The 22,747-nt window shown below is 47.8% G+C and overlaps 1 long non-coding RNA gene across 1 annotated transcript in view; it reads right to left on the bottom strand.

Moving 5' to 3' along the window:
• LOC137539149 (uncharacterized) overlaps window positions 1–22,747 on the bottom strand; it is a 91,701-nt gene that overhangs the window by 39,545 nt on the left and 29,409 nt on the right. The window contains exon 3 of the long non-coding RNA XR_011024936.1: window positions 4,982–5,215. This is a non-coding gene — a long non-coding RNA (uncharacterized lncRNA). The remainder of the gene's footprint in view (window positions 1–4,981; window positions 5,216–22,747) is intronic.

The raw sequence follows: 22,747 nt of genomic DNA, 5'->3' as shown, positions 1-22,747 counted from the left end.
CGTAGTTTTTCTCTGCCGGTGAAAACCTCCGAGAGAAATAGGCACACGGGTGCAACCTCCCCTGCAGCCCAGAGCGTTGAGACAGCACAGCACAGCCCCTACTCCAACTTCTGAGGCATCAACCTCCACAATGAATGGGTAAGAGGTGTCTACGTGTCTCAATATGGGTGCAGAGCAAAACAATTTTTTCAAGTGAGAAAAAGCTGCCACAGCCTCAGGAGACCAGTGGTTGGTATCTGCCCCCTTTTTTGTGAGACTGGTAAGAGGGGCAATTATCGTGGAGTATCCCTTTATGAACCTCCTATAGTAATTCGCAAAACCTAAAAATCTTTGCAGGGGCTTCAACCCCACTGGCTGTGGCCATTCCAGGACAGCTGTGACCTTGGCAGGATCCATTGACAGGCCTGAGGTGGAGATCACATACCCTAAAAATGTGACAGTGGTCACCTCGAAAATACATTTCTCCACCTTGGCATACAGCATATTTTGCCTCAATTTGTCCAACACGAATTTAACGTGGACCCTGTGCTCGGGGAGGTTGTTGGAATAGATTAGTATATCGTCAAGGTATACTAGTACAAATCTACCCAACACCTCCCTGAATACCTCGTTGATTAATTCTTGAAAGACGGCTGGCGCATTGCACAACCCGAAGGGCATCACTAAGTACTCGTAATGCCCGTCGGGAGTGTTAAAGGCCGTCTTCCATTCATCACCCTTTCTAATGCGGACCAGGTTGTATGCACCCCTCAGATCTAATTTTGAAAAGATCTTAGCGTTCGTGACTTGCGTAAATAAATCGTCTATCAATGGTAACGGATAACGATTCTTCACCGTGATTTTATTCAGGCCACGGTAGTCGATGCATGGTCGCAGCCCTCCATCTTTTTTCTTAACAAAAAAGAAACCGGCCCCTGCAGGCGACCGGGAGGGGCGAATGAACCCTTTGGCTAAATTGTCACGAATGTACTCCTGCATCGCTATTTTCTCTGGTCCAGACAAATTATACAAGTGACCCCTAGGGGGCATACAACCGGCACGGAGATCGATGGGGCAATCGAAAGGGCGATGAGGAGGTAACTTGTCAGCAGCCTTGGGACAGAATACAACCGAGAACTCGGAGTATTGCTCGGGAACCCCCTCCACATGCAACTTGGTCTGACCTAAAGTCACCTTCCCTAGACACTGTTGGGAACAGAAGTCTGACCAACTAGTTAATTGTCCTGTAGCCCAATTAATCTGTGGCGAATGGAGCTGCAGCCAGGGCATTCCTAAAACAATTGTGGAGGTGGTCATGTGTAATACAAAGAAACTTAGACTTTCATTATGCAGAACCCCAATAGTGACTTCCACCTCTGGTGTCTGAGACAGCGGACGGTCCCTTTGCAGCGGGGAGTCGTCCACAGCAGTAACCTGGATAGGTGGTTTTACTGAGGTGAGCGGAATGCCCAACTTTTCTGCAAACTCTGAACTCATAAAGTTAGCCGCGGAGCCTGAATCAACAAAGGCTTCTGTGGCTTCAGATTTGTCCCCCCATGTAATCATACAGGGAAGGAGCAAACGTTTTTCGTTTAAGGGTATGAGCCGGGCACCTAGGGTGCTACCCCCTACCACTCCTAAACGGTAGCATCTTCCCGGCTTGTTAGGGCAGTTTTGTACTATATGCCCCCCTTCAGCACAGTACAGACACAGCTGTTCGGTCATTCTCCGTCTTCGCTCTACCTGGGTCAATTTTGACCGAGCAATCTGTATTGGCTCGGATGGAGGCAAGACGGGAGAAGGTGCAATAGTAGGAGGTGGAGTCACTGGGATCGTAGTGTAAGATACCCCTCTGACACGGGAACTACCCCTGGTCTGTTTTTGGTAGCGCAGCCTGCGGTCGATTCGGATGGCCGCTGAGATGGCCTCATCGACTGTTCTGGGCTCGGGCTGGCTTAACATCAAATCAGAGACCTCATCGGACAGCCCTGACAAGAAACGATCTAATAGGGCATAAGTGTCCCACCTGGCCGTAACTGACCACCTCCTAAACTCGGCCGCGTAATCTTCGACCGGACCTTCGCCTTGACGCAAAAGCTTGAGCTTCCGCTCAGAAGTCGAAGCAAGGTCCGAATCGTCGTAAATTACTGCCATAGCTTTAAAGAATTCCTCTACAGAGGTAAGAGCTTTGTCTCCGGCGGGCAGGCTATATGCCCAAGACTGGGAGTCGCCGGACAACAAAGTCTTTATAAACGTGACCCTGACTTCCGGTTCCGGCGCCTCATGTAGGAGACGCATGCTTCTGAGCTCCGTCCCGCAGCCCTGAATATCCACGTACATCCGAGCAGAGACCCCGCTCACCTTACTCCCACAGGGCTGGAAAGGACTCAGGAGACACTCCGGAAAACACAGATGGACAAATTTGTGGCCAAAGCTCTGCGGATGAAAGATACCGGGAAGGGAAAGACGGGAGCAACCACGCGCTCAAAGATGGCGGCGGTAGCTGATCAGGACAGCGCGAGTGATACAGAGGACTCGGGTAGGTCGTTTCAAATTGACTATGGGAGATTAGCGGCAGAAGTAGCACAGCACCTGCAGCAAGATGTGACCAATGTTATAACCCAGTCCCTAGATACGCATCTGGCTCCGATAGCGGCCCAGGTACAAGCGCACACCGGTAGATTGGATGAGGTGGAGAAGCGGGTGAGCACCCTGGAAGACAAATATGAATCCCTCAGTAAGAAAAGCGACTTACAGGAGAAGCAACAGTATGTGATGGCGGATCGTATCGAAGATCTAGAAAATAGGTCCCGCCGAAACAATTTGAAATTTGTAGGTTTCCCTGAGTCTTACAGGCCTGAGGAACTAGCAGAAATATGCGCAGGACTAATACCAGAAGCACTAGGCCTTGAGGGCCCGTTCAAAGTGGAGAGAGCCCATAGGCTAGGCCCAGTAAAGCCAAATAACAACCGGCCTCGGGTAGTGATCGCCCGCTTCTTAGACTTTAATGACAAAACGCAAATACTGAGAGCATATCGCCTGCAAAAAACACTTACTGTTCAGGGCCACAAAATACTGATCTTTTCAGACTATTCGGCAGAAGTCTCTAAAGCACGGAAAGAATTTGTGCCCTCCTGCCAGCTCCTCATAAAAAAGAGCATACGCTTTGCCCTAGCATATCCGGCTGTGCTGAGAATTTTTCTACAAAACGAACCAATTCAATCCTTCACAAGCCCGGCAGAGAGCATGGATTATATCAAGACATTGGATGTGGAGCAAACGATCTCATCGGAACGCCGGAATACCTCACCTCGTTCCAGGAATTCTTCACCCGCAAACTCCCCAGAACACCAAGATACAGTCCCTCCTGACTCCCCTGTGAAGGGTCCAGCGCCAAAGTCCCCTAGACTCGAAACACCACAGGAATCATGGAGGGAGCAGGAAGCACAAGCGGCAGAAGCCAGTAGCTGGGCATAATATTCCTCAAGTTTTTTTGTGTATGAGTCTATCTGGGACAGATTGGTTAGCTCCTGTGGGAGAAATGCTGACCAATCCCGCGGAGAAACGCGGGCCCATGTAGCATTGTTTAGCAGTCTCTGTTCAATGATATATATGCCTTGCCCTCCCCCCCTCCCTCAACTATCGCGAATCACCAACTGAACTGAACAATAGAAGCGATAGATTCTTAACCCCCTCTTATCACCAATAGTTACTCAAAGGTGTGACAAAGAGTGTTTTAGAGCATTGAGTTATAGAGAAATGTCTTTTATTCACCAATAGGCACCTGATAACCCAAAAATGAGGAGGAGGGAAACTGTATGATTTGGGTGGAGTGTTGGGGAGGGCTCAACTTAATGTTCATAGTGGAAAGGTGTGCGCCCCCCGGCTCCCTGCCCCCCCCCCGCCCCCCCTTCCCCTCTTTGCGGGGGGGGGGGGGGCGGGGGGGACGGTGCGGGCGGGGGGGCGCACACATAGTACCTAGACTATATCCGATCTGTTGTTAGGGGCTGGGACGGAGCAGACTGAAATAACTGTGACAGGACTGGGGGGAAATGTTCGCCCTCATGTTCTGGTACATCTTGATTTTCCTTTACGGTAGCCATAAGTGCTTTACTACATTATATATCGATAGATATACCAGCACTAGATTAAGCAGAAGTCTCTATATGGTATGCATGAGGAAAAAAGGAAGTCAGCTGAGAGAACAGGTAATACCTTCTGTGTCAGCTGCTAAAAGTTCTGGTTATAATGCGTTAAACGTTGTGGTTAATTTCATTGCAGGCACCCACTCATCTCTTCTTGACCCCACTCAGATTGGGAGGGAGATGTGCTCGGCTGGGACACATCTTTCTCTGTTAATTGCATCAAAAACTAACATGTTAACGATATTTTTATTTCAGCCTCCATGAGATCCAGGTGACAACTTGGAATGTGAAAGGGCTAAGAACAGGGGAAAAAAGGATCAAGGTCCTCAGACATTTAAAAAAGCTTAGGACTGATGTGGCTCTGCTGCAGGAAACCCATTTGACTGCGGGGGAGTTCAAGTATATGCAGAAACTATGGGTGGGTCATGTGATCGGAGCCCCAGCAACTCACAAAAAAGCGGGGGTCTTGATACTTATAAACAGATCTCTGCAATGCCAAATCATTGATCAGCAGGTGGACCAGATAGACGGAAGATGGGCAAAGATAACATTAGATGTTCATGGGAAGCAATTGGTAATATTAAATGTATATGGCCCCAATGAGTCAAATGGGAAATTCCTGAGCAGCATCACAACTTTGATAAATGAGTTAGACCCTTCAACACCATGTATCATTGGAGGAGATTGGAACTCTGTGATAGATCCTAGAGAAGACAGACGTCAAACCACCAAAACAGACAAGCGAGCAAAAATTCTAGATAATGATAGGAGAATGTCCTCATTTGTAGAAACTCTCAATTACACTGATGCATGGCGATTCTTACATCCACTAGACAGGGATTTTTCCTTCTACTCACCTCCACACCAATCTCTTTCCCGTATAGATTTGTTCTTGGTAGATGCGTACACAATGTCAAAGGTGAGAAGATCGGATATCAGAGAAATAGTAATCTCCGACCATGCCCCCGTTACTCTACAGTTGGATCTGACTTTCTCCAGAAGCTCTAACTTTAGACACTGGAGGTTTCCGGCCCATTTGTTGAATGATGAAGACTTCTCGGCACAAATTAAGATGTGGTGGGCAGACTTTGCTAGAAACAATGCAAAACATGAAAAAGATCAAATATTATACTGGGAAACAGCGAAAGCTGTTCTGAGGGGTGAGATAATATCATATATAAACCATAGGAAAAAGAAGTCATTAGACGACTATAACAAAGCTGCAGAACGAGCAAGACAGTCATATACAGACTACATAGACCAGATGACTGACATTACTAGACTAGCGTGGATAGATGCCAAAGCAGCTTATGATTTATGCTATAACAGATATGCATCCTTCTGGAGGAAGAAGACAGACTGGACTTTTTATAAATATGGTAACAAGGCAGGAAGACTGCTTGCAAACCTAGCAAGAGGTAAACACAAAATTTACCATATCACACACCTAAAAGATAAAAATGGCATGATCCATACAAATCCAGAAAAAATTGCAAAAATATTCCAGGAATATTATGCTAAATTATACGACCCCATCCCCTTTCACCAAGCTAAAGCCCAGAAAATTCTAAGTAAAGTCGCCCTCCCACAATTATCTGAACAAGACTTGGAATATCTAAATGCTCCAATATCCTTAGGAGAAGTCAAAGCAACAGTAAAGAATAGTCGAAATGGGAAAGCTCCGGGGCCTGATGGCTACCCAATAGAATTTTATAAATGTTTGCAACCAGTCATCCTGCCCACCCTAGCCTCCCTGTATAATTACATACTTGAAATAGGAAAATTCCCCCCGGCCAGTAATGAAGCATACATTAAGGTACTGCCAAAGAAAGACAAGGATTTACTTGACCCAGGATCTTACCGTCCCATATCGCTACTTAATTGTGACTCTAAAATCCTATCAAAAATATTAGCAGACAGACTAGCAGACATCCTCCCCAAACTAGTTAAAAACTCTCAAGTGGGTTTTGTAAGGGGTAGGGCAGCAGTTCTGAACATAAGACGAGTTCTGGCGGTACTGGAAAATCATAGGGTGTGTGGGCCTTCTCGGGGTTCAGGGGCAATTTTGTCGCTGGACGCCGAGAAGGCCTTCGACAGCATAAGCTGGGGATGGCTCGATCAGGTAATGACAATGATGGGCTTTGAGGGGCTATTTTTAAAATATGTACATTTAATGTACACCCACCCTAGGGCACGTTTGTTGATAGGTAGTACGGCTTCTGACCCATTTTTTTTGGGAAGGGGAACCCGGCAGGGATGCCCACTATCACCTCTGCTGTTCAATCTGGCGGTGGAACCCCTGGCGGAATTTTTCCGCACTAATAATGTTTTTTAAAGGAATACAAGTGGGTAGGGAGGAGATCCGCTGCTCCCTCTTTGCGGACGACATTTTGCTTTATTTAGATAATCCAGAGAAAGATCTGGAAACTGTCTTTCAACTATTGGAAACATTCAAAGAGATATCAGGTCTGGCTGTCAATAGATCTAAATCAGCTATTCTATTTTTGGATGAGAAGGCACATATGAGAAGGGGAGGTGAAAAAGCTGAAAGTCTGGGAATCCACCTAGCTAAGAACTATATACAATATCTGGGCATAAAGATACCAAGATTAGCCACCCAGATTTACCAATTAAACATAACCCCAATAATAGATAAAGTAATAATGGAATTATCAAGATGGGAGAAGCTGCCATTATCTATACTGGGAAGATGCCATTTAATTAAAATGATTAGTTTTGGGAGACTCCTCTACCCGCTGCAAACACTTCCCCTTCTGTTTAAACACAAGGATAATCAGAGACTCACTAAGGCATTTAAAGATTTTCTATGGCAAGGCAAAAGAGCCAGAATTCCACTGAGAATTCTTCAGAACCCAATTGATCGGATAGGAGTTAATTTTCCAAACTTACACGCATACAATTTAGCCGCCATTGTACGTCATGTCAGAGACTGGTTGGGGGGAATGGAGGTGGTGACTAACACGACACTAGAAGGAGAATTGGTCAGACCTTGGTCCTTGGCTGGGATACTGCATGTTAAACTTTCTGATCTACCTAAACACATTAAAACAAATATATTGGTTAGAGACACATGTGTAGCATGGCGAGAATTGCGAAAATTTTTGGGCCTACAGGGCCACTTATCCCCCTATATGCCTCTCTGGTCCTCCCCGGACTTCCCGGGGGGAAGGTGGAATGCTATGGCTACTATCTGGAGAAACAAAGGCATAGAGAAGTTATCCCAAATATTAAATGAAGGTGGAAGAATATATGATTTTGATGCTCTGAAATATAAATATAACTTAAGAGATACCCACAAGTTTCTTTACTTTCAAATTAAGACATATGTTACCCATGTTTTGGGAGGACCTCAGCTGCCTAACCATGACAAGTTAATAAGGCTGATGGGAGATCTGAAGAGCCATAGATCAATCTCAGAACTCTACAATGATCTCAGACTCTTTAGATCTAAGAGACCCCCGACGGGTCATTTAAAATATTGGGCAAAATTTTTAGATTGTACTGTAGAAAAGCTAGACCCACTATTGAACAAAGGTTGGATGGATTTGAGAAATCAGATCAAAGGAGAAACTTGGAGAGAGATGCAGCTAAAAATTATTACCAAGGGTTACTACGCCTTTGATTTTAGACATCTACCTCCAAATACTAAATATTTGACATCATGTCCAAAATGCGATGCTTACTTACCAGATTTGGGCCATCTGTTATGGACATGCCCCACTATCAAACGGTTTTGGAAAAAAGTGGAAAGAATGTGTAAGGTCATTATACCCAAGAGGAAAGATTTGACTGTATGGGAGGCTTTGTTCCATGTGTGTGACCCATCAGATACTTCTAAAAGTAAATTCATTAGACCAATAGAACATTATATATTCATGGCAGCAAAGAAATCTATTTTGAGACAATGGGTACATTCTCTACCCCCATCCCAGAAAAATCTAGTAGATACAATAACTTCATTAATGTATATTGACAAATTCGACGCGGAACAAAACAAATCAAAGGCGACAGCAACATTTTTTAAACTATGGAGTCAGTTTATTAAAAAGTACATTTCGAGGTCGGTAATAAGAGACCTCATGGAACCGTTCAAATCAACGAAATGGTATCTTCTGGGTCGCATTGATGGATCACTAGGAATATTTGATGTTGGAACTTAATAAGTCTGAGGTTGGTTTGTACCCTCTAAGGTAAAATAAATATGAAATCTGGACCCATGGAGTTCAGGGGATTCAGAGAAAAAAAAGGGGGCTTCTGGATCTGGAAATAATGTTGTGTCTTGGTCCAATAAGGAAATGGGTATATGGGTGGGAGTGGGTGTCTGCAATGATACACAGTTTGGTAGTTTTTGTTTGGGTTTCCTCAGGTTGAGGATAACCATAGATTGTTAACTAAGAAAATGAGCTGATAGCTTTTCTTGCAAATTCTACATGCGATTAGATTATATTATGTATTATCTTGACTGGAATGTAAAAAACCCACTTGTGGAAAATGCCGTTGTAAACTCTTGATATATTTGGCTCAATAAAATATGTTTAAAAAAAAAAAATAAACGTGACCCTCTGGGTCTCAGTACCCGAAGATTGGGGTCTCAACTCAAAATAGGACAATACTCTACTCCTAAAATTCCGGAAGTCAGATCTGTGGCCGGAAAAGCTTTCAGGTACAGGCATACGTATGTCAGAGCTAGGAGAGGATCGCACATGATCCACTGATGTCTGGAGGATTTGTACAGACCCTGATAGGGCATCAATAAGAGTCATGTGGGCGCCCAGTACTTGATTGATGTTGTCCACCGAAGTGGCAAGTACACCCAGACAATCAGTGTTTGCGTCCATTTTGTATTTGGTCTGGCGTTCTGTAACGATCGGTGGGCGCAGAGAGTATCTGATTACCGGTGATCTGCAGTATCACCGGAAATACAGATATATACCAGATTATAAGTGATCTGCAGTCTCACCGATAATCCGATATACAAACTAACCTCTGTTCACCTGAGTAGAGTGTAGTGTTTGGTGTAACTGTAACACTTAGAGGACAAGGCCTCAATGCAGCAAGGAGTACTGCACAGATTCCTTCCGCAGACCTGAGCTCTCCAAGACGGGAGGAGTCAGACTGACAGTAGGAAGGTATATCTGAAAGTGACCCTCAGGAGGAAGGATCGCTAACAGAGCGAGGAACCGCCTCTAACGGTAAGGTCGGTTCTCGAGGTCGGACAAGCCAGGTCGTAAACACACAGACAGATAAAGTACAAGATCAGCAGACAAAGGCAGAGTCAAAGTACAGGCAGGGTTCGGCAACGGGGTATCAGATATATCGGGGTACAAAATCAGGAGGCAGAAACAGAGTCTAGGAGCGAGCCGGGGTTCGGCAACAGAGTATCAGAAATAACGAGGTACAAGATCAGAGTTCAGAAGGGTAGTCAAGGCAGGCAAAAGTCATAACAGATAATCACAATCAAACTACTACTTTAGCTATCAACAGAATCTAGCTAAGTGTAGGATTACAGCTCCAGCTGGTCCCGGCACACTTGCGGATCTGACTACGGATCTGGGTGCTCCCACATGTGTGATCGCGCGCGTGTAAGTCTGAATCTTGGTGGACTATCAGTCCCAGCCACACCAGTACTGTCTTGCAATGTATCCAGTGAACTGAGTGCGGGAGCCGCCTCCAATGCGGATTCCGCCGCTCTGCCTAAGCGGCATGCGGCGTTTTTTCCGCGTTGTGACGCCATGCTGGACGCTTAAACAGCCGCCTCGCCTTGAGAGACAGCGGCTTTTCCGCGTTTCATCACATCCATTCAGTATATTCACTCAGTTTACTCTTCTACTGCATAGATTTGGTAAGATTGGATGAAAAAGATTGGATCATTAGTGGCCACCATTACTTTTCTCCTCCAATCTGCAGTGTCCTCTCTGACTTGCTTTCTAAACACGTGTGAGCACAGGATCAGATTTCAGCTCAGCCTGTCACACTGAACTGCTCTCATCCAATCACTAGGAAGCAGGATTGTGGGAGGGGAGATGACCAGCTTCCCTCTCTCACTGTCTTTGGCGATGGCAAGAGAATAAAGCCTAGTTGACTTAGATAAGATAATTACAGAGAGACATTTCTGAATAGATTGAAATGCTTGCAACGCAGGGTGAGATTCCTGGCAGCATTATAAACACAGTGCAGTGTTTAAATGGAGTTTGAATTTGTGACTGGCTAATCCCGCTTTTATTATGATCATGGATCCTCATGGATCAGGTAGTGTAAGTAATATACTGCTTCACACTGACAGACCAAACTCACTGTTTATTGCACTGCCGCAAACAGCCAGGACATAAACTGTCAGTCCTCTCGGCGGAAATGTTTGTGTAGTGATGGTCGTGCTTGTGCGCATGTTGGCGAGAGTGCAGGCCATGATGATGAAAATTGAAAAATACGTTTTTTGTTTTTTTTTTATTAAATGAAAATTGAAGTTACTTATAAATGTCTACAATGATTTTTTTCCCTGGTATGTTACTTTGATAACTGTGGTAATTCAAGAGCTAATACCAGAGTGCTGTCACACAGATACAGCGGAAAAGTATCCACTGGTATAATACAGTATGCTGCCACACAGATACAGGGGAAAGGTATGCACTGGTATAATACAGTATGCTGCCACACAGATACAGGGGAAAGGTATCCACTGGTATAATAGAGTGTGCTGTCACACAGATACAGGGGAAAGGTATGCACTGGTATAATACAGTGTGCTGTCACACAGTACAGCAGAAAGGTATGCACTGGTATAATACAGTATGCTGTCACACAGATACAGGGGAAAGGTTTCCACTGGTATAATACAGTGTGCTGCCACACAGATACAGGGGAAAGGTATCCACTGGTATAATAGAGTGTGCTGTCACACAAATACAGGGGAAAGGTATGCACTGGCATAATACAGTATGCTGCCACACAGATACAGGGGAAAGGTATCCACTGGTATAATAGAGTGTGCTGTCACACAGATACAGGGGAAAGGTATGCACTGGTATAATACAGTGTGCTGTCACACAGTACAGCGGAAAGGTATGCACTGGTATAATACAGTATGCTGTCACACAGATACAGGGGAAAGGTTTCCACTGGTATAATACAGTATGCTGTCACACAGATACAGGTGAAAGGTTTCCACTGGTATAATACAGTATGCTGCCACACAGATACAGGGGAAAGGTATCCACTGGTATAATACAGTGTGCTGTCACACGGATACAGCGGAAAGGTATGCACAGTGGAAATACGGTGTGCTGGGCCTTGCACAGTAGTACTGCAAGGGCCAGCTGTGACAGACAGGGCTGTATCTATGCAGTGTCAGTGTCACACAAAAAAAAACACATCAGAAGAATATTAGCTCTCTAAAGAGCTGTTTTGAAAGATATGCAGTGGTAATACTGTGTGCTTGCTGGGCCTGGCACAGCTGCTACAGGCAGGGCTGTATCTACAGTATGCAGTGTCAGTGTCACACGCAAAAAAAAAACACATCAGAAGAATATTATCTTTCAAAAGAGCTGTCCAGCTCCAATGCTGGAGGCGCAAAAGAGGCACGTGACGGCGATGCAGCGTTCCAGCGGCTGATACGTGGAAGTGAAGTGAGTATTCTCCGCCCGCCCGCCTGCCCGTAGGTAGGTAGGTAGGTGCACTTAACAGTTAACAGGTGCAGTGATTGGGATGGGATTACAAATCTGCAGCTGCCTGTCACACACACAGGTAGTCACTGAATGTGCTGGGCCTGGCAGTGGCACAGTATGAATTAAGGTGCCAAAGGTCAGCTGCGACTGACTGACAGGGCTGTATATAATGCAAGTGGGCCACACACAAAAAAAAAAAAAAAAAAAAGAGATCACAAGAACAAGATTAGCTCTCAAAAGAGCTGTTGAGGGGTGCTTTTTTTAGCAATAAGAATCAGCAAGGAGCAAGCTAACAAGCCTACAAGAGCCTAACTAAGCTTTCCCTATGTGAGTCTGCAGCAGCTCTCCCTTCTCTAATTACTGCAGGCACACGAGTGAGTCCAATGCCTGACGCTGCCTGCCTTTTATAAGGGGGGGGCTCCAGGAGGGAGTGTAGCCTGATTGGCTACAATGTGCCTGCTGACTGTGATGTAGAGGGTCAAAGTTGACCCTAATGATGTAGTATAGGAGGCGAATCAAACCGCCATAAAGTTCACGTTTCTCCGCGAATGCGAACCACCGAAGTTCGCCGGGAACCGTCCGCCGGCGAACCATTCGGGCCATCTCTACTAGGAAAGTGTTTTATAGTTGTAATTTCTTATCAGTGAGGGTCACACTGTAGTCTGACCAGGCCGGGATTTACATCGCAGGAGCCTATAGGCACAGATGTCCTGGCAGCCTAGACATTGCCCTCCATGAAAGTAAGAGTGTACTGGCTGGCCCAGCTTTCACTTCTCCCTTAGTTCAATTGCCCTTAGATACAGGTGCCCCAAAGTATTAGGTAGCTAGAGGTGCCCTCGACTGATGGGACTAGTCAGTGGAATGCTGAGACCCGGGTGAGTAACCTCTCATTTACACTCCGCTTGGGACTCTGCATAGATAAGGAGGGAGGGAGGCACTTGTGGAGGGGAGTGAGCCACCTTTCCATCATCAGGTGCCTGCAGGCACGTGCCTACGGTGCCTTATGGTAAATCCGGTCCTGAGTCTGACCCAGTCCTGACTGAGACAGGAACTGCCACTTACATACCTGACGTTTAACTCTTTCAGGCAGAGAAAGAAAAAAAGGAACACAGCATAGTTATTTGTGTGCTAGGCACTGTACATACACATGTCTATCTCATCATGTTACATGTCATCTCAGGTATCCTTTAAGGTTTTACTGCAGAGCTAATGACCCTTTAAACGTTCCTGCTCTGTTTCATAGTTTAAAATATGGAGTGTAGTGTGTAAACTGCAAATATTAGAGAATGATGCAATGTTATAAAAAAAAAATCTATGTAACTGAAAATCAAAATATGAGACACATTTTTTGGTAATGTTCTATGAATTATCCGTACTGCACATACAATTCATTATATCATAAGTTTTGGGGTTTTTTTTCACGTGAATACCCGACTACATTTAGTGCTATAAGATCACGTACATTGCCATTGCATTGTGGGTATATTTTTGTATCTTGTTTCTGTATTTCTGTCGCCGTTTCTGTTCTCTCTGTATACAAATAACTGCAAATCCACGTCAGACTCAGTAAAAGTAATCAAATTCGCTGACGACACGATCATTGTCGGTCTCATCACTAGTGTTGGGCGAACACCTAGATGTTCGGGTTCGCGAACGTTCGCCGAACATCGCCGCGATGTTCGGGTGTTGGCGCCGAACTCCGAACATAATGGAAGTCAATGGGGACCCGAACTTTCGTGCTTTGTAAGGCTTCCTTACATGCTACATACCCCAAATTAGCAGGGTATGTGCACCTTGGGAGTGGGTACAAGAGGAAAAAAAATATTTGAAAAAGAACTTATAGTTTTTGAGAAAATTGATTGTAAAGTTTCAAAGGAAAAACTGTCTTTTAAATGTGGAAAATGTCATGTTTCTTTGCACAGGTAACATGCTTTTTTTCGCCATGCAGTCATAAATGTAATACAGAGAAGAGGTTCCAGGAAAAGGGACCGGTAACGCTAACCCAGCACCAGCAGCAGCACACGTGATGGAACAGGAGGAGGCGCAGGAGGAGAAGGCCACGCTTTGAGACACAACAACCCAGGCCTTGCATGAGGACAAGAAGTGTGCGGATAGCATGCTTTGTACCGCCATGCAGTCATAAATGTAATAAAGATAAGTGGTTCAATAAACAGGGACCACGCGGCAACGCTAACCCAGCAGCAGCAGACGTGATGGAACAGGAGGAGGCGCAGGAGGAGAAGGCCACGCTTTGTGAGACACAACAACCCAGGCCTTGCATGAGGACAAGAAGCGTCCGGATAGCATGCTTTGTACCGCCATGCAGTCATAAATGTAATAAAGATAAGAGGTTCCATAAACAGGGACCGGCAACGCTAACCCAGCAGCAGCAGCAGCAGCACACGTGATGGAACAGGAGGAGGCGCATGAGGAGAAGGCCACGCTTTGAGACACAACAACCCAGGCCTTGCATGAGGACAAGAAGCGTGCGGATAGCATGCTTTGTACCGCCATGCAGTCATAAATGTAATAAAGATAAGTGGTTCAATAAACAGGGACCACGCGGCAACGCTAACCCAGCAGCAGCAGACGTGATAGAACAGGAGGAGGCGCAGGAGGAGAAGGCCACGCTTTGTGAGACACAACAACCCAGGCCTTGCATGAGGACAAGAAGCGTGCGGATAGCATGCTTTGTACCGCCATGCAGTCATAAATGTAATAAAGATAAGAGGTTCCATAACCAGGGACCGGCAACGCTAACCCAGCAGCAGCAGCACACGTGATGGAACAGGAGGAGGCGCAGGAGGAGAAGGCCACGCTTTGAGACACAACAACCCAGGCCTTGCATGAGGACAAGAAGTGTGCGGATAGCATGCTTTGTACCGCCATGCAGTCATAAATGTAATAAAGATAAGTGGTTCAATAAACAGGAACCACGCGGCAACGCTAACCCAGCAGCAGCAGACGTGATGGAACAGGAGGAGGCGCAGGAGGAGAAGGCCACGCTTTGTGAGACACAACAACCCAGGCCTTGCATGAGGACAAGAAGCGTCCGGATAGCATGCTTTGTACCGCCATGCAGTCATAAATGTAATAAAGATAAGAGGTTCCATAAACAGGGACCGGCAACGCTAACCCAGCAGCAGCAGCAGCAGCACACGTGATGGAACAGGAGGAGGCGCAGGAGGAGAAGGCCACACTTTGAGACACAACAACCCAGGCCTTGCATGAGGACAAGAAGCGTGCGGATAGCATGCTTTGTACCGCCATGCAGTCATAAATGTAATAAAGATAAGTGGTTCAATAAACAGGGACCACGCGGCAACGCTAACCCAGCAGCAGCAGACGTGATAGAACAGGAGGAGGCGCAGGAGGAGAAGGCCACGCTTTGTGAGACACAACAACCCAGGCCTTGCATGAGGACAAGAAGCGTGCGGATAGCATGCTTTGTACCGCCATGCAGTCATAAATGTAATAAAGATAAGAGGTTCCATAACCAGGGACCGGCAACGCTAACCCAGCAGCAGCAGCACACGTGATGGAACAGGAGGAGGCGCAGGAGGAGAAGGCCACGCTTTGAGACACAACAACCCAGGCCTTGCATGAGGACAAGAAGCGTGCGGATAGCATGCTTTGTACCACCATGCAGTCATAAATGTAATAAAGATAAGTGGTTCAATAAACAGGGACCACGCGGCAACGCTAACCCAGCAGCAGCAGACGTGATGGAACAGGAGGAGGCGCAGGAGGAGAAGGCCACTCTTTGTGAGACACAACAACCCAGGCCTTGCATGAGGACAAGAAGCGTGCGGATAGCATGCTTTGTACCACCATGCAGTCATAAATGTAATAAAGATAAGTGGTTCAATAAACAGGAACCACGCGGCAACGCTAACCCAGCAGCAGCAGACGTGATGGAACAGGAGGAGGCGCAGGAGGAGAAGGCCACGCTTTGTGAGACACAACAACCCAGGCCTTGCATGAGGACAAGAAGCGTCCGGATAGCATGCTTTGTACCGCCATGCAGTCATAAATGTAATAAAGATAAGAGGTTCCATAAACAGGGACCGGCAACGCTAACCCAGCAGCAGCAGCACACGTGATGGAACAGGAGGAGGCGCAGGAGGAGAAGGCCACGCTTTGAGACACAACAACCCAGGCCTTGCATGAGGACAAGAAGCGTGCGGATAGCATGCTTTGTACCACCATGCAGTCATAAATGTAATAAAGATAAGTGGTTCAATAAACAGGGACCACGCGGCAACGCTAACCCAGCAGCAGCAGACGTGATGGAACAGGAGGAGGCGCAGGAGGAGAAGGCCACTCTTTGTGAGACACAACAACCCAGGCCTTGCATGAGGACAAGAAGCGTGCGGATAGCATGCTTTGTACCGCCATGCAGTCATAAATGTAATAAAGATAAGTGGTTCAATAAACAGGGACCACGCGGCAACGCTAACCCAGCAGCAGCAGACGTGATGGAACAGGAGCAGGCGCAGGAGGAGAAGGCCATGCTTTTTGAGACACAAAAACCCAGGCCTTGCATGAGGACAAAAAGCGTGCGGATAGCATGCTTTGTACCGCCATGCAGTCATAAATGTAATAAAGATAAGAGGTTCCATAAACAGGGACCGGCAATGCTAACCCAGCAGCAGCAGCAGCACACGTGATGGAACAGGAGCAGGCGCAGGAGGAGAAGGCCATGCTTTTTGAGACACAACAACCCAGGCCTTGCATGAGGACAAAAAGCGTGCGGATATAGCAGCAATGCTTTTTGCCGCCATGCAGTCATAAATGTAATACAGATGAGAGGTTCAATAAACAGGGGCTGGAAACGCTAAACCATCCCAGATGTTCATTGGTCATGTTACTTGGTTGGGGTCCTGGAGTGTTGCGTAGTCGTTTCCAATCCAGGATTGATTCATTTTAATTTGAGTCAGACGGTCTGCATTTTCTGTGGAGAGGCGGATACGCCGATCTGTGACGATGCCTCCGGCAGCACTGAAACAGCGTTCCGACATAACGCTGGCTGCTGGGCAAGCCAGCACCTCTATTGCGTACATTGCCAGTTCGTGCCAGGTGTCTAGCTTCGATACCCAATAGTTGAAGGGTGCAGATGGATTGTTCGACACAGCTACGTCATCTGACATGTAGTCCTTGACCATCTTCTCCAGGAGATCGGTGTTGGAGGTGGATCTGCACGCTTGCTGTTCAGTGGGCTGCTGCTGCATGGGTGTCAGAAAATTTTCCCACTCCAAGGACACTGCCGATACCATTCCCTTTTGGGCACTAGCTGCGGCTTGCGTTGTTTGCTGCCCTCCTGGTCGTCCTGGGTTTGCGGAAGTCAGTCTGTCGGCGTACAACTGGCTAGAGGAGGGGGAGGATGTCAATCTCCTCTCTAAAGTCTCCACAAGGGACTGCTGGTATTCTTCCATTTTGACCTGTCTGACTCTTTCTTCAAGCAGTTTTGGAACATTGTGTTTGTACCGTGGATCCAGAAGGGTATAAACCCAGTAATTGGTGTTGTCCAGAATGCACACAATGCGTGGGTCGCGTTCAATGCAGTCTAGCATGAATTGAGCCATGTGTGCCAGAGTCCTACCAGAATCCTCATCATCCTCTTGTGAGCGTTGTGATAGTTGTTGTGATGCATCATAGTCGTCACCTTCCTCCTGGTCTGCTTCTGCTGACCATTCGCGCTGAATTGTGGAAGTCCAACGTGCACCGCTCTGGCCCTCGTCAGTGGTGGCATGAAATTCCTGCTCCAACTCCAGCTGTTCCTCCTCCTCTTCTTCGTCATAGCTGCTGGGGCCAGCGTTTCCTGAAGCGGATGGCCTGATGTTGGTACCATCACGCTGATCGTTTTCTCCTTCAGATTCCCCCAGTTGCATCATGACAGCTGTTTCCTTGATTTTCAACATTGACCTCTTCAGTAAACACAGCAGTGGTATGGTAATGCTGACTGAAGAGTTGTCACTGCTCACAAGCAACGTGGATTGCTCAAAATTTTGGAGGACTTGGCAGAGGTCCAACATGTTGGCCCAATCGGATCCACAGAAGCTTGGCAGCTGTCCGGATGCGCCTCGGTACTGCGCCGTCATGTACTGGACCACTGCACTCTTCTGCTCACAAAAGCGGGCTAGCATGTGCAGCATAGAATTCCAGCGCGTAGGGACATCACACAGCAAGCGATGGTGGGGGAGATTGAAGCGCTCCTGCATCTTGGCGAGTGACCCCGAAGCAGTACTGGAATTTCTACAATGTTTGGCCACTCGACGCACCTTCAACAGAAGATCGGCCACGCCTGGGTATGTCTTCAGGAACCGCTGAACTACTAGGTTCATCACGTGCGCCAGGCAAGGGATGTGTGTCAGCTTAGCCAACCTTAAAGCGCGAATGAGATTACTCCCATTATCACACACAACCATGCCCGGTTTCAGGTCCAGCGGTGCCAGCCACAAATCCGTCTGTTCCTTTATTCCCCTCCAAATTTCCTCCCCTGTGTGCTGCTTATCCCCAAGGCAGATCAGCTTCAGCAACGCTTGCTGACGCATGCCAACACCTGTGCTGCACTGCTTCCACGATCCTACTGCTGCTGGTGCTGGGTTAGCGTTTCCGGATGAGGTACAGCTTTGAGATGCGTTGGAGGAGAAGGAGTCAGAGAGGTAGGTGCTGCTGTTGTTATCCAGTGGGAGGGACGGCGGTGCAGCTGTTTGCGGCGTGGGCAACACCTGCGCCGTAGCAGGTGAGGAATCGCTGCCAGGCTCCACAAGGTTCACCCAGTGCGCGGTAAGGGAGATGTATCGACCCTGGCCGAACGCACTCGTCCAGGTGTCAGTGGTGAGGTGAACCTTGCAGGCAACGGCATTCTTCAAGCTTCGGGTTATTTTGCTGACCACGTGCTCATGCAACTCAGGCACTGCAGAGCGCGCAAAGTGGTAGCGGCTGGGAACCACGTAAAGTGGGATGGCCACTGACATCATGCCCTTGAAGCTGTTTGTCTCCACCACTCGATATGGCAGCATTTCGCAGGCCAGAAGCTTGGCTATGCTGGCTGTTACTGCCACGGCCCGGGGGTCATTTGCTGGCAATTTCCTCTTGCGCTCAAACATCTCCGACACAGACAACTGAACCGTAGCGCTGCACATGGAAGGGCTGTTGGTTGTTGTGTTTGATGAACACTGGGAGACCTCAAGAGCACTACTCCGGAAAGTGACAGTGTCAGCGTCGTCTGATGTTTGTGAATGTTGTGAACCACGCAATGGCTGGGCTACTGCTGCTGCTGAGGCGGGTCTGGTGGTGAGTCTGGTGAACCCAAGGGAGGCAGTGTTGCTGGTACCCTGTCCTGCCGCGTTTGCCCACAGAGTGGGATGTTTGGATAGCATGTGGCGGCTCATGCTGGTGGTGGAGAGGTTGTTAATACTTTTCCCCCTGCTCAGGCGGGTCTTGCACACCTTGCAAATTGCCATGGTAACATCCTCAGTGCAGTCTTCAAAGAAAGCCCAGACTTTGGAGCACCTGCCTTGCTGGCGATTTCTGTTTGCGCCTCTTTTGCCTCTCACTTGAACTTCCACGCTTGTGGTGCCTGAAATTGCGCGCCGCCTACCTTGTGGCACAAGGCGAACTCGTGCAGCAGTGGGTTCTTCAACAGACTCATCTGTGCTGCTGCTACGACGGCGATGTTCTCGTTCACAAACAAAATCTGGGTCTATGTCCATATTGTCCATACCCTCCTCTTCCATCTCCTCAAACTCGTCATATGTCATTGTGGGGGGCCGCCGCCGTGGAGTAGAGCTCCCCAGAACAACCTCTGCGCAGCTCACTCCAACGTCGTCTTCCAGAGCTTCTCGGCCGACCTCCTCCAATTGCAACCCCTCCTGCCCAACTTGCTCTGGGATTTGGGTTTCAAAGTCCTCGGACTCGCCTTGTATTTCAGTGCCCGATGCATTTCCCACAGTTAATGGTTGTGAATCCGGGCACAACATTTCTGGCTGTTCCTCCATTGACCTTTCAAAGGTGGAAGTTTGTTGGCCTGGGAATAGCTCCTGCAAATACCCCATTGTGTCCTGAGGTAATTCATCGGACTGGTTATCTGGTAGTTGTGTGCGTGGTGTCGCTGCCGGTTGTGTCAGCTTTGTGCCCACTGGCTCCTTGTAACTGGCTGAGGACTCGGACCTCGTGCGTGATGTGCTGGTGCTGCTTAACCCACTGCTGGACGCTTGAGATGTCATCCAAGTAATTATCTGGTCCTGTTCTTTTGGATTTGTGAGGGTTGTTGTCCTGGACAACATGGGCGGTATTGAGTGGGTTTTCTTGGGTGCTCCCCTGTGGCCTGTACGTGAACCGTCAGTGGAAACACCTCTTCCCTTGCCCCTCCCTCTTTCACCGGATTTCTTCCTCATTTCACTTATCCTTAAAGTACACGCTGACTGGCAGCAGTACAGTGGCAGTACAGAAATGCTATACAGTGGTGGGTGAGCGGTGTACCACTATTGCCAGCAGCGACACAGAGCACAATGCTATACAGTGGCGGGTGAGTGGTGTACTACTGTTCCCAGCAGACACAGAGTGGCAGTAAACAATGCTATATAGTCTGACTGAGCGGTGTACACAGAGTGGCAGTACACACAATGCTATTTAGTCTGGCTGAGCGGTGTACACAGAGTGGCAGTACACACAATGCTATATAGTGTGGCTGAGCCGTGTACACAGAGTGGCAGTACACACAATGTTATATAGTGTGGCTGAGCCGTGTACACAGAGTGGCAGTACACACAATGCTATATAGTCTGGCTGAGCGGTGTACACAGAGTGGCAGTAAACAATGCTATATAGTGTGGCTGAGCCGTGTACACAGAGTGTCAGTAAACAATGGTATATAGTCTGGCTGAGCGGTGTACACAGAGTGGCAGTACACACAGTGCTATATAGTCTGGCTGAGCGGTGTACACAGAGTGGCAGTAAACAATGCTATATAGTCTGGCTGAGCGGTGTACACAGAGTGGCAGTACACACAATGCTATATAGTCTGGCTGAGCGGTGTACACAGAGTGGCAGTACACACAATGCTATATAGTCTGGCTGAGCGGTGAACATAGAGTGGCAGTAAACAATGCTATATAGTGTGGCTGAGCCGTGTACACAGAGTGGCAGTAAACAATGCTATATAGTCTGGCTGAGCGGTGTACACAGAGTGGCAGTACACACAATGCTATATAGTCTGGCTGAGCGGTGTACACAGAGTGGCAGTACACACAATGCTATATAGTCTGGCTGAGCGGTGTACACAGAGTGGCAGTACACACAATGCTATATAGTCTGGCTGAGCGGTGTACACAGAGTGGCAGTACACACAATGCTATATAGTCTGGCTGAGCGGTGTACACAGAGTGGCAGTAAACAATGCTATATAGTCTGGCTGAGCGGTGTACACAGAGTGGCAGTAAACAATGCTATATAGTCTGGCTGAGCGGTGTACACAGAGTGGCAGTACACACAATGCTATATAGTCTGGCTGAGCGGTGTACACAGAGTGGCAGTACACACAATGCTATATAGTCTGGCTGAGCCGTGTACACAGAGTGGCAGTAAACAATGCTATATAGTCTGGCTGAGCCGTGTACACAGAGTGGCAGTACACACAATGCTATATAGTCTGGCTGAGCCGTGTACACAGAGTGGCAGTAAACAATGCTATATAGTCTGGCTGAGCGAGGTACACAGTGGCAGTACACACAATGCTATATAGTCTGGCTGAGCGGTGTACACAGAGTGGCAGTACGCACAATGCTATATAGTCTGGCTGAGCGGTGTACACAGAGTGGCAGTAAACAATGCTATATAGTCTGGCTGAGTGGTGTACACAGAGTGGCAGTACACACAAAGCTATATAGTCTGGCTGAGCCGTGTACACAGAGTGGCAGTAAACAATGCTATATATAGTGTGGCTGAGCGAGGTACACAGTGGCAGTAAACAATGCTATATATAGTGTGGCTGAGCGAGCGGTGTACTACTGTTCCCAGCAGCGACACACAATGACTGGGGGGGACCCTGGCTAGCGTGGCTGGAGAGCGAACTACCCTGCCTGCCTACCCAAAGCTAAACCCACAGAGAAATGGTGGAGATATGACGTGGTTCGGGTATTTAATTACCCGAACCATGTGGCCGTTCGGCCAATCAGAGCGTGTTCGGGTCCGAACCACGTGACCCGTTCTGCCAATCACAGCGCTAGCCGAACGTTCGGGGAACGTTCGGCCATGCGCTCTTAGTTCGGACATGCGGCCGAACGGTTTGGCCGAGCACCATCAGGTGTTCGGCCGAACTCGAACATCACCCGAACAGGGTGATGTTCTGCAGAACCCGAACAGTGGCGAACACTGTTCGCCCAACACTACTCATCACCAATAATGATGAGAAAGAGTAGCGCCACCAGGTTGAAGGTGTCTGTCACTGGTGCAGAGAGAACGGATTGGTCCTAAACGCAGCGAAAACTGTGGAGATGATTGTTGATTTCAGGAGATGCGCCTCCACCCTGCCCCCAATCTGCATCGATGGCAAGGAGGTGGAAAGAGTCCGCCTTCTGGGCACAACCATCTCTAATGACGTTAAGTGGAAGGCCAACACTGCCTCCACACAGAGGAAAGCCCAACAGAGCCTTTTGTTTCTCCGCCAACTAAAAAAGTTTGGTATGGCCCAAAAACTTCTGACAAACTTCTACTCCGCTACAATCGAATCTGTCCTATGCTCTTCCATCCTGGTTTGGTACGCTAACTCCTCTGCCAGCAACAGACTCAAACTGCAGAGGGTCATAAGATCAGCGGAGAGGATCATCGGGAGATCCCTTCCCTCTCTGGACCTCCTTTACCATTACAGGCTGTACTCCAGAGCATTAAAGATCACCAGCGACCCCTCACACCCAGGCCATCGCTTCTTTAGTCAGC

Source organism: Hyperolius riggenbachi, chromosome 11, assembly GCF_040937935.1.
Source record: "Hyperolius riggenbachi isolate aHypRig1 chromosome 11, aHypRig1.pri, whole genome shotgun sequence".
Classification (NCBI taxonomy): domain Eukaryota; kingdom Metazoa; phylum Chordata; class Amphibia; order Anura; family Hyperoliidae; genus Hyperolius; species Hyperolius riggenbachi.
Note: the sequence above shows the minus strand (reverse complement) of the source record. Positions and strands in the feature narration are given on the sequence as shown.